Below are 12,671 nucleotides of genomic sequence, written 5' to 3'. Positions count from 1 at the left end.
TGAGTAACAGTTTAGGTCTGAGCTAACGAACGTAACGTGAAGTCCCCGCGTTAAACCGCGGTGTAGAGCAGGGGTGGGCAACGTCTGTCCTCAAGGGCCACCAGCAGGTCAGCTTGCAAGGATATCCCTGCTTCAGCACAGGTGGCTCAATCAGTGGCTCATTCGAAGTGCGGGCATTGTTCTATGTGCCAACCAATTTGCCAACCCCAATATAAAGATCAAACATCGGAACAACAAATATCAGATTAAAACATTCATTAATTGCCACACTAGTTTTGTAGTTTATTTGTTGAGATGTGGATGCAAGAAGGGACATGTTGGTCGCACAAACAGACTGCTGAAAGTCAGGATCAGTGAACATGTCTGACTTATAAAGAAGAAAGAATGAATTAATCCTGTACCCAGGCACTTTCCAACGCCCGTCTGTGGGGACACAGAGCCTGGCTTTCACTGGTCCTGAACACATCCCCATACATCAACAGGAGGGGGGGGCAGATTGAATTTACTCAATAAAAAAAGAAACGCGTTGGATTTTTACATTGGATATTCTAGCTCCTGCAGGTATCAACACCGCTCAGGAACTCACACATTTCCTCAAGGACTAGTGTCAAGCATCGTATGGGTTTATATCCTAGATACATTAGTCTTCAATGCCAATCGGAGGCTTAAAAAATATTGTTTTTTTAATATATTTTTTATTTATTCATTCATTACTGTATAGTTAGTACACTAGATGCGGGCGAGTAGGGTCCTAATCACAGGATCCTGTCAATGTTGTTGACACCTCCAGTGAGTTCTTTATTCCATCTATCAGGATCTCCTATAATCCTCTCTCACTGTATTGTGATGATTTATTAAACGCATATATAATTGGATAAATATACATCCAATTGATATCATGTGTGGTGTTTGCAATACATTATCATCATTGGAAATGAGTGATGCTCTACATACGGGCTATTCACCTATGTAACACTACTAGTAATACATTTTGCAGAGGGAGATGGGGCATTTTGCTTCATTTGTTCTTGTTCTGGGCACTGTTCTTCATATAGCGTCATCGTCCTCTCCAATAGCTTCCCGTTGGCTTACTGATTTTCTACCCAGTGTTATGGTATTATAATTGATTCAATGTCTATGTATTCTATAGCAGCTTGGAGCCCTTCAGCGATGGGTCACATGACTGCTGGGGCCAGGCTCCCTCCTCTTCCCACCTACCCCCCCCCCCCCTTGCGGGGTTCCCTAACCTGTAGCGCTAGGATGCGCATAGCTCCCCTGTCCTGGCCAGCCGGATACTGCTTCCCCTCCCTTCTCCCTGCGCCCCCCCTCCCCCTTTTCTTCCCACCATGCCACGGGGGGGGGGGGGGGGGGGGGGGGAGGGGTTAGGGTATTTAAACTGGGCGGGGAGGGGGAAGGCAGTCCGGTCACATGACGGAAGTCCCGCCCACCCGGCCCTTTGTGTGATAAACATGAGTTTAATTATATTGTGTATGCTGTATTTTTCCCCCTTTCAGAATGTGGATAAAAGAAAGACTTTGATGTTGACATACCTGAGGTAACCTTGCCAGCGGGGGCTCTATGGTGCAGATAACCCCTAAAGCCTTCAGGTGGGGAGCGAGTGGGCAGCGTCATTTGTGCGTGATTCCCTGAGCCCAGTATCGCTTAACAGCCGGGCCAGCGGGCGCCCGGCTTGGTGGGTGTGCGGGCCATGGTTGGGTTGCCAATGGCCTTTATGCTGGCAGGGGTAGCACTCACCAAGGTTTATTATTATTTGTGTAAATAAAGCCGTGGCCCTTGAACCTCCAAACCTTTGTGGTGTGTTTATTTATTTGTGTTAGGGGGTGACGGGGGCGGGATCAGAGGGGGGCTTCCTCGCAGGCTCCGAGGTCATGCTCTCTGCAGGGGTCAGTCATACAGTATATGACGTACACAAATAGTTTACTGATTTGCAGTTCATCTACTATCTCTGGGTTATTGACAACAGAAGTGATCTACAAAACACTTATATTAATTCCTTAACATTGCATATATTGTCTTAATTCATATAACGGATTCTTTGGATTTACCAACGTTTCCATATTCCTTGGGACCTTTGCATTTAGAACAGGGAAAAGAAGGGGGAGCACAGGTAGAGGGATGGTATAGTGTGATATAGTTGTAGCCATGCTGTAAAATGGACTGCAGTTTCCTCTCCTGCTGGCAGTAAGGCCTGGTAAGTTACAGGGATGCCAGCAGTAATCATGGAGGTTTGCCCTCACACCCTGGTGAGGTGCCCTATGTGTGGAGGGGAGGAGCTACATACGCTGTGTCCATTGTTAGTGACATCAGAGATGTGCCTGCCCTCTGAAGATATAAGGCACAGCACTGCTAAAAGTTAGTTGTTGGAGTAGGGAGCAGGTCTGCGTTGAGACCTGGGGGAAAGAGGACCACTAGTGCTGTAACTAGTGGTTCCATTGTATATCATTCAGCATCAAGCTGTCAACGCCATACTGTGTCCAGGGACCTGGCACAGGGGTGATCTCCCTGAGGGGAGAGGGGATCCCACGCCATTGGGAGGGTGTACCTTTGAAGGGATCACCCTGCGAGATGTGCGGCTGAGTCAATCACTGCGAGGGGCAGTTAGCCCATACCGAAAGTACAATAAAGATGCACAAGTTCAACGAATCCTTGCTGTGTGGGTGTGAAGTTCTTGCACAGAAGGAGGCACCAGAGAGGAGTTCCTCATCAGTTACATCTTCCTGCGGCCGCAGAGATCCTGGTGAGGTGGAGGCGCTGCACTGGATATAGGTAGGACTCAAGCACACTACCTCAGCTGCCTGTCTGGGTTGGCAATCCCCACACAACATCATGCGGGAGACTCAGGAGTCCTGTTGCCAACAGGTGCACCACCAGACATGACCATGTAATGGGGACTGGTTAGACCACAGGGGCCAATGTGAGATTGGGTGGGTCAGGCCATACAGAATACCCGTTACATAGTGATATATATAAAGCCTCTAATACAACTATAAGAGAAGTGGTGGGAGTAATAAAAATGCAAATACACTTACACGGCCTTGTGTAAATGCTGTCACATCAATGTATCTTTGCGTTCTTCTTTCTTTTCTTCCTATTTTTCTTTTTCTTCTGTGGATGTGTCTCCTTTTTCGTCCCTTTTATTTTAGGTCCAGTGGAGTTCTTCTATTCACCGGCAACTCTTCCTTCAAGTGTCACCCTCAAGTCAAACAGAAGACAATGCACATGTACGAGCAGTGTGGCAAATACCAGTGGTGAACCGTAACCCGCTGTTGTGTAAAACAGCAAATAACTACATTCACTCACACGGCCCAGTGTGAGTGCGGCCTGGGGGGGGAGATATCTTTTCTTTGTCACACGTAGCAATCGTCTTCAATACAGATAGGCTAGAAAAGAAAGAAGAACGCAAAGATACCTTCATGTGACAGCATTTACACAAGGCTGTGTAAGTGTATTTGCATTTTTTTTATTACTCCCACCACTTCTCTTATAGTTGTATTAGAGGTTTTATATATATCACTATATCACACTATACCATCCCTCTACCTGTGCTCCCCCTTCTTTTCCCTGTTCCCATGTACTAACGAGGATCCTGGATAGATCCTATAGGGGTCAGAGTCATAGGAGAGACGACATCACTGAAGGGACCCTTGTGCAACAGTCTCGAGGTTGTAGAAACTTTTTATATTTTATATTTTATCCCATTCATTACTCCCTTCGGAGGGATCGCCCGGGTCTTCGCTGCTCAGACCTTTGCATTTAGCTAGGTTTTACTATTTAGACATATTTGTTCATATCCATAATCACTGATTTATACATTTTATACATATATATTTTTTCACACGTATATTTGCTGGAAGCACTTGATTCAGGTGTATTTATGCGTGTATTCTGTGATTATACATACTGGGTTTGCCAGTGGAATCCCTATCCATATGGTGATTATTACTACATTGATTATTTGATCATTCTTTATTCTTAAGACAGTTTGGTCATGTGGTTCTTCCAGTACTGTGCCAATGAATACCAAGTCTCGCAGTCCACAAACAATTACAGGCACTTGTGGTTTTAAAACACGTGTAGAAATGTTTAACTATTGTGTAATAGATACTGTGTGTTCTTTGTAACTATCTCCCCTGAGTGGTGTGCGCCGGCTGATCATGATTGTTGATACATTGTGTTCCCAGTTGCTGCTGACACTTTATCCTTAGACCCCTTATCTACCTGATCTCCGGCACACTACTACTTAAGGGCGGACGATGCAAGCTCTAGTCACTCTTTGACAAAGTACCATTCGTTGTGAAACGCGTTACAGCAGCGGTGCGCAAAGTGGGGGGCTCGCTGCGGCAAGGGGGCGCGGGGTTTACAGAGGCCCCCCGCGCGCTTCCCGAATACATTTAAATGAATGCCGGGGGGAGCTGCAGGGCCTCTGTACACTTCTACTTACTTTGTTTGACGCTCCAGGCCCCGCGTCGCCATGGCAACGCTGACGTCAAATGACGCCACGGGGTCATGTGGCGTTGCGTTGCCGTGGCAACGTGATGTCATGATGACAGGACGTCTGAAGCAAGGTGGGAGCGAGGAGAGGGGGACAAACGGCAGGGGGGCTCTGGGAAAAAGGATTGCGTTCCCCTGCCCTAGAGGACGTTTTGCCGTTGTATGGAGTTTGTAGAATAATTTTTTTTTAATCTTTATTCAATGGGGCCTCGCAGCTTGCCTTTGTAGTGCTCCACTACCATCTTCTTTTCTCTTGCAGTAAACGACTGAGCCATTGATTGAGCTACCTATGCGGAAGTAGGGACTGATTGAGCCACCTGTGCTGAAGCAGGGATATCCTTAAAACCTGACCTAACCTTGGGGAGTGGAGGTGAGCACCCCTGGTGTAGAAAACGTCAAAACACCTGCCAAATTCAAACGCTACCCCCTCTATGGGAGCCGGGGGTGACGTGACTGTCCCTATCCTGTGGCCATTGAAAAATGAATACAACACAATACAGCGTAACAAGAATGTGCAGAAACGGATTTAAACCTCCATTTTGTTTCCCCTGGAGGGGATGCAACCAGTAGCAGCTTCCCCGTTAGGCAGGGGTCCCAGGAGTAGAAATGAACCCCGGTGGAACAGTTCCATTAAGAATTATACATGACGGGTGGGCACCCGCCACCCTATTATTTGAGGGAACGAATTGGTATATAATGGAACACAATGCTACACTCTAGCCCCATCCAATATACTCATTCAAAGTAACACTTGCAGGGTATTGTGCCCTACAGTAGTTATAAGAGGCACTGGAGCTCACCAGATCAATAACAGCCATTTTATGCTACTAGAGCTCGACGTCCGCCATTTTAAAACACACGACGGCAGTTTCCATGAAAGCAGCATAGTAGAAGTTGGAGTTACATTGTGTCCTCACGTCCCAGTTCCTGGCCGAGTCTCCAGCAGACGGAGAGCCCTGAGACTAAACAATACCACATTACCATGTGCAAGAAAAAAACACAGAGAAGAAGAAAGAAGATGAGGAACACAAATGTATGGGGCAACACCACTCCCCCAACGCCCTTTATTAATAGCACTGGTATGAGTGGTCATTGGTGGAACTCAAAATGGAGCTCGCCAGCAATGATCCAGTGAAAGTGACCCTGGCACAGAATGCCATCAACCCCGTACCGCACATGGTTACCCCACTCCAGATGTGCTACTCCTGTTTGGTTGGGCTCACTGGGAACTATAGAATGGAGATGGCAGAGCACCACACAAGTATCCCAGATGACATAAGGAACACTATATGTGTGTCAGGGAACCACCAAAGGTGAGTCTCCTAAATGAGAGATGGTGGCAGCAGAAGATCGTATTGTCTATATAATGCACATCGTCACCGACCCCGTACATAGGGCTGCCAGGTGGCTTCTCCAAAAATACTGGACACAATGGTGAAAGGTGCTACACACACCCACACACACCCCTTCCCACTCCATGGTGTTTCCTTCACTCCTTGTCCAATTAGGATGGAGGAAGCTGCCAAGTCCCCTAGCAGCAGCCCTGCTCTCTCCCTGCCCGGGGGAAATCCCACGGCCACTCAGGTCACTATGTCCCGATAATACCGCTACACACCTCCACACCCAGAGATGTATTACTGGTATACACATACATGCCCAGAGAGGTAATACCGGTATACACATACATGCCCAGAGAGGTAATACCGGTATACACATACACGCCCAGAGAGGTAATACCGGTATCCACATACACGCCCAGAGAGGTAATACCGGTATACACATACACGCCCAGAGAGGTAATACCGGTATACACATACACGCCCAGAGAGGTAATACAGTATACACATACACACCCAGAGAGGTAATACCGGTATACACATACACGGCCAGAGAGGTAATACCAATATACACATACACGCCCAGAGAGGTAATACCGGTATACACATACACGCCCAGAGAGGTAATACCGGTATACACATACACGCCCAGAGAGGTAATACCGGTATACACATACACGCCCAGAGAGGTAATACCGGTATACACATACACGCCCAGAGAGGTAATACCGGTATCCACATACACGCCCAGAGAGGTAATACCGGTATACACATACACGCCCAGAGAGGTAATCCCGGTATACACATACACGCCCAGAAATGTAATACGTTATACATATCCACACCCAGAGAGGTAATACCGCTATACACATACCCGCCCAGAGAGGTAATACCGGTATACACATACACGCCCAGAGAGGTAATACCGCTATGCACATACACGCCCAGAGAGGTAATACCGGTATACACATACACGCCCAGAGAGGTAATACCGGTATACACACGCCCAGAGAGGTAATACCGGTATCCACATACACGCCCAGAGAGGTAATACCGGTATACACATACACGCCCAGAGAGGTAATATCGGTATCCACATACACGCCCAGAGAGGTAATACCGGTATACACATACACGCCCAGAGAGGTAATACCGGTATACACATACACACCCAGAGAGGTAATACCGGTATCCACATACACGCCCAGAGAGGTAATACCGGTATACACATACACGCCCAAAGAGGTAATACCGGTATACACATACACGCCCAGAGAGGTAATACCAGTATACACATACACGCCCAGAGAGGTAATACCGGTATACACATACACGCCCAGAGAGGTAATACCGGTATACACATACACGCCCAGAGAGGTAATACCGGTATATACATACACGCCCAGAGAGGTAATACCGGTATCCACATACACGCCCAGAGAGGTAATACCGGTATCCACATACACGCCCAGAGAGGTAATACCGGTATACACATACACGCCCAGAGAGGTAATACCGGTATACACATACACGCCCAGAGAGGTAATACCGGTATACACATACACGCCCAGAGAGGGAATACCGGTATACACATACACGCCCAGAGAGGTAATACCGGTATACACATACACGCCCAGAGAGGTAATACCGGTATACACATACATGCCCAGAGAGGTAATACCGGTATACACATACACGCCCAGAGAGGGAATAGCGGTATACACATACACACCCAGAGAGGTAATACCGGTATACACATACACGCCGAGAGAAGTAATACCGGTATATACATACACGCCCAGAGAGGTAATACCGGTATACACATACACGCCCAGAGAGGTATTGTATTGTATGTCTTTATTTATATAGCGCCATTAATGTACATAGCGCTTCACAGTAGTAATACATGTGGTAATCAAATAAATAACAGATAATATAAATAACAGATCATGGGAATAAGTGCTTCAGACATAAAAGTAACATTAAGGAAGAGGAGTCCCTGCCCCGAGGAGCTTACAGTCTAATTGGTAGGTAGGGAGAACGTACAGAGACAGTATTAGGGAATTCTAGTAAGTGCGTCTGCAGGGGGCCAAGCTTTATGTATCATGGGAGCATACATTTGTGGACGAATGGTGCTCAAAAATACAGGGACCTATATCCTTAGTAATGACAGGAGAATAAAGCATATGCTGGGGGATATCCAATGAAAGTACTAAACCTATAATGGGGCTCTAATCCACCCTGAAGGTGGGGGTAGGTGCACGGAGACACCCCCCCTTACCTCATTGGGCTGGCCCCAGGTAAACGTACTTACGACTCAGCGTCCCCAGTAGCTCTCTCCACCAGCGTGCAGCTGTATCCGGTCAGGGAAATCCAAATGCAGTATGTATACAGCGCACAGCAAAGGAAGATAGAGAGCAGGTCTGGCAAAAAAATTCTTTTAATGTGAAGCCATAAAATAGAGGGTTGCAAACCTTCTACGCGTTTCGTGATAAAGTGCCCGTATCGCACGAAACGCGTAGAAGGTTTGCAACCCTCTATTTTATGGCTTCACATTAAAAGAATTTTTTTGCCAGAGCTGCTCTCTATCTTCCTTTGCTGTGTTATGTATCGTGTTCAGAATGTTCACAGTGCTATTCATATGCTTCTTTAAGCAAGTGTCTTAAGGTCGGTCTTAAAGGTGGATAGAGAGGGTGCTAGTCGGGTACTGAGGGGAAGGGCATTCCAGAGGTGTGGGGCAGTCAGTGAGAAAGGTTTAAGGCGGGAGAGGGCTTTAGATACAAAAGGGGTAGAAAGAAGACATCCTTGAGAAGAACGCAAGAGTCTGGATGGTGCATAACGAGAAATTAGGGCAGAGATGTAATTAGGGGCAGAAGAGTGTAAAGCTTTAAAAGTGAGGAGAAGAATGGAGTGTGAGATGCGGGATTTGATCGGATGCCAGGAGAGGGATTTCATGAGGGGAGATGCTGAGACAGATCTAGGAAAGAGTAGCGTGATTCTGGCAGCAGCGTTTAGGATAGATTGTAGGGGAGACAGGTGAGAGGCAGGAAGGCCGGACAGCAGGAGGTTACAGTAATCAAGACGGGAGAGAATGAGGGCCTGAGTCAGAGTTTTAGCAGTCGAGCAACAGAGGAAAGGGCGTATCTTAGTTATATTGCGGAGGAAAAAGCGACAGTTTTTAGAAATGTTTTGAATGTGAGGGGCGAATGAGAGAGAGGAGTCGAGTGTGACCCCTAGGCAGCGTGCTTGGGCTACTGGTTGGATGATGGTAGTTCCAACAGTAATGTGGAAGGAGGTAGTAGGGCCAGGTTTGGGAGGAAGTATGAGGAGCTCTGTTTTAGCCATGTTGAGCCATGTTGACATTCAGAAACTTTGGTTTGTATAGCAGGTGTAAGGTCGGGTGTTGAGAAATATATTTGTGTGTCGTCAGCATAGAGGTGATAATTAAACCCAAAAGATGCTATTAGGTCACCTAGAGAGAGTGTGTACAGAGAAAAGAGAAGAGGTCCCAGGACAGAGCCCTGGGGTACCCCCACAGAGAGATCGATAGAGGAGGAGGAGGTGTTAGCAGAAGAGACACTGAAAGTACGATGGGAGAGGTAGGATGAGATCCAGGATAGAGCTTTGTTCCGAATACCAAGAGTATGGAGAATGTGAAGGAGAAGAGGGTGGTCCACGGTGTCAAATGCTGCAGAGAGGTCGAGTAATATGAGCTATACACATACACGCCCAGAGAGGTAATGCCGGTATACACATTCATGCCCAGAGAGGTAATACCGGTATACACATACAGGCCCAGAGAGTTAATACCGCTATACACATACACACCCAGAGAGGTAATACCAGTATACACGCCCAGAGAGGTAATACCGGTATACACATACACACTCAGAGCGGTAATACCGGTATACACATACACGCCCAGAGAGGTAATACCGCTATACACAGTGCTCGACAAATCCAATCGCCATGGGCGACAGGATTTTGGCCGCTGGTGAGGTGCTGCAGAGGCGACGGGCTATGGCGGCGCGATCGGATCCTCGGGCTTGGTGCATGCGCAAAAAAATACTCCGGCTGGAGGTCCAGGGGCGCATGCACAGAGGTCTCGGCGCACATGCAGGGAAGCAGGGTGTCCTGCCTGCAGGGGTGGGATGAGTGGCATCTGGTCGGCGGCGTCCGCTCCTCTCATCGCCAGTCCCCTTCATCGCTTCCCACCGGTCCAGTCTCCGCACGCCAACCTTGTTCCCCCTGCGCCTACCTCCTGCCCCGGGCAGCAGCCACTGGGACCGGGGGCAGGGGGGGAAGCGCCACAAATGCCTGTGGACCCGCTCCACCCTGCTCCCAACGGGGGACGGAGGGGAAGCGCCGTGGCGAGCCCGCGCCCACCAACCCGTCTCCCCCTGCACCAGCATACACATACGTCTCCAGTATTACCTCTTATTTTTTACTGGACAGTGTCCAAATACAGGACAGTCCGGTTCAATACTGGACACCTGACACCCCTCATACACGAGATCTATCTCCTCCAACATGGCTGGACTTGCTCAATAATCATCGCTCTTAAGCTTCACATAGTATGATCGTCCTCATGAAAACGCTTTCGTAATATCATGTTTAATCATCAACTTATTACCAGTTTAAGAATGGTTAAAAAATGTACTCATTATGGGCCGTATACCGAGAGCTCAACCTCACGTTACCTAAATCAGCGACAGATGTTATTTCCCCTGAATTTAACATGTATGCACAAAGCTAAGTATATGCGGAAACAATGGTCGTTAGACTATATACATATTCTGACTGGCAACAGTTATATGGAGGAAGGTGGCACCCCCCCCCCCCCCCCCAGAGCTCTCCCCTCCTCACCTTTTTAACTTGGGAGGTCTTTTCACTTTGCTACAAGAACAGGATCCACTATGGTTCTTTCCCCTCATACAGAGGTAAAAGGAAGGGTCACAGTGCAGTGCAGGACCTGCATTTTTGGTTATACCTTGACGTTGGTATGCAGGCTTATTACGCTTTGGCCAAAGCTGTTAGGGCTGGCGCCGCTGTTAGGGCTGGCGCCGCTGTTAGGGCTGGTGCCGCTGTTAGGGCTGGTGCCGCTGTTAGGGCTGGCGCCGCTGTTAGGGCTGGTGCCGCTGTTAGAGCTGGTGCCGCTGTTAGGGCTGGCGCCGCTGTTAGGGCTGGGGCCGCTGTTAGAGCTGGCGCCGCTGTTAGAGCTGGCGCCGCTGTTAGGGCTGGCGCTGCTGTTAGAGCTGGCGCCGCTGTTAGGGCTGGCACTGCTGTTAGAGCTGGCGCTGCTGTTAGAGCTGGCGCCGCTGTTAGGGCTGGCGCCGCTGTTAGGGTTGGCGCCGCTGTTATGGCTGCCGCTGCTGTTACGGCTGGCGCTGCTGTTAGAGCTGGCGCTGCTGTTAGAGCTGGCGCCGCTGTTAGAGCTGGCGTGACCGTGGCGTGTATCTTAGCCTCACTCCATTCTAGAAAAAAGGAAGCAGCGTATCCACTAAACGAGAAATGTTACTAAAACGTGTGAATAATGCGTGTTGTGAGCCTGTGACTCCTTTCTAGACCTTGAAATAGGTGTTTACTTAAAGTTAAAAAATATCTGTATTATCTATTATCTATTATACTATTATTAAGTATCTGTAGAAATAATGCTGTTTGTTACACCCACCCTGTAAAAGTCCGATTTCAGGTTTGTGTATGGCCTGATTAACGTAACGGTCGGGCCCTGTGCTCACCTTAACGCAGGGGGCTCCGCTCCAGTCCTCAAGCCACCCCCCCCCAACCCCCTCCAACAGGTCAGGCTCTCAGGATACCCCTGCATCACTACAGGTGGCTCAATCAGTCCCTGCATCACCACAAGTGGCTCAATCAGTCCCTGCTTCAGCACAAGTGGCTCAATCACTCCCTGCTTCAGCACCGGTGACTCAATCAGAGGACTGAGCCTCGGATTGAGCCACCTGTGCTGAAGCTGGGATATCCTGAAAACCTGACCCGTTGGGGGGGCTTGAGGACGGGAGTCGAGCGCCCTGCCTTATTGGACCTTTGTGGATAGATGCTGATGAGGGGGACGCCTTCTCCGGGACGAGACCTGAGTTAACCTCACGTTACGAGGCTGTTTTCTACATGTGCGGATCTGGGCGTATAGGAGAAGGGCCTGGCACTGCGCCTACGGAGACAACCGGTCAGTGATCACCCCACAGTCTGACGGTCACTTTCAGTGGCGGTGTGTTCTGCCGGTTCCGCCACGGCAGAAACTGGTGTCAAGTTCTGAACGGGATCCCGGGATCATTTATTTATTTATAAGATGTTTTACCAGGAAGTAATACATTGAGAGTTACCGCTCGTTTCCAAGTATGTCCTGGACATAGTTAATATGACAAATACATGGTTACAAATACAGGTACATTAATGAACAGGGTATACATTATATACAATAATATATACATTCCTTTTGTTGGTAACGGGAATGAGCTTTAACATGTCGTTAAGGGAGCTGGGTCAGGGTGCACTACAGGTGTTATACACAGAGAGTTGAGTGTGTATGTTATACACAGAGCAGTGTGTATCTATTATACACAGAGCAGTGCGTGCATCTGTATTATACAGTACACAGAGAAGTGTGTATATTTATTATACTTATCGCAGTGTGTATCTATTATATACAGAGCAGTGTGTATGTGTGTTATGTAGAGGGCAGTCTGTATGTGAGTTTTATATACCAGGCAGTGTGTATATGAGTGTTATATACAGAGCAGTGTGTATGTGTTATACACAGAGGAGTGTATGTGAGTGTTATATACAGAGCAGTGTGTTCTATTA

The sequence above is a fragment of the Ascaphus truei genome, chromosome 14, assembly GCF_040206685.1.
Source record: "Ascaphus truei isolate aAscTru1 chromosome 14, aAscTru1.hap1, whole genome shotgun sequence".
Taxonomy (NCBI): domain Eukaryota; kingdom Metazoa; phylum Chordata; class Amphibia; order Anura; family Ascaphidae; genus Ascaphus; species Ascaphus truei.
The sequence above is the reverse complement of the archived record's forward strand: the minus strand, read 5'-3'. Positions refer to the sequence as shown.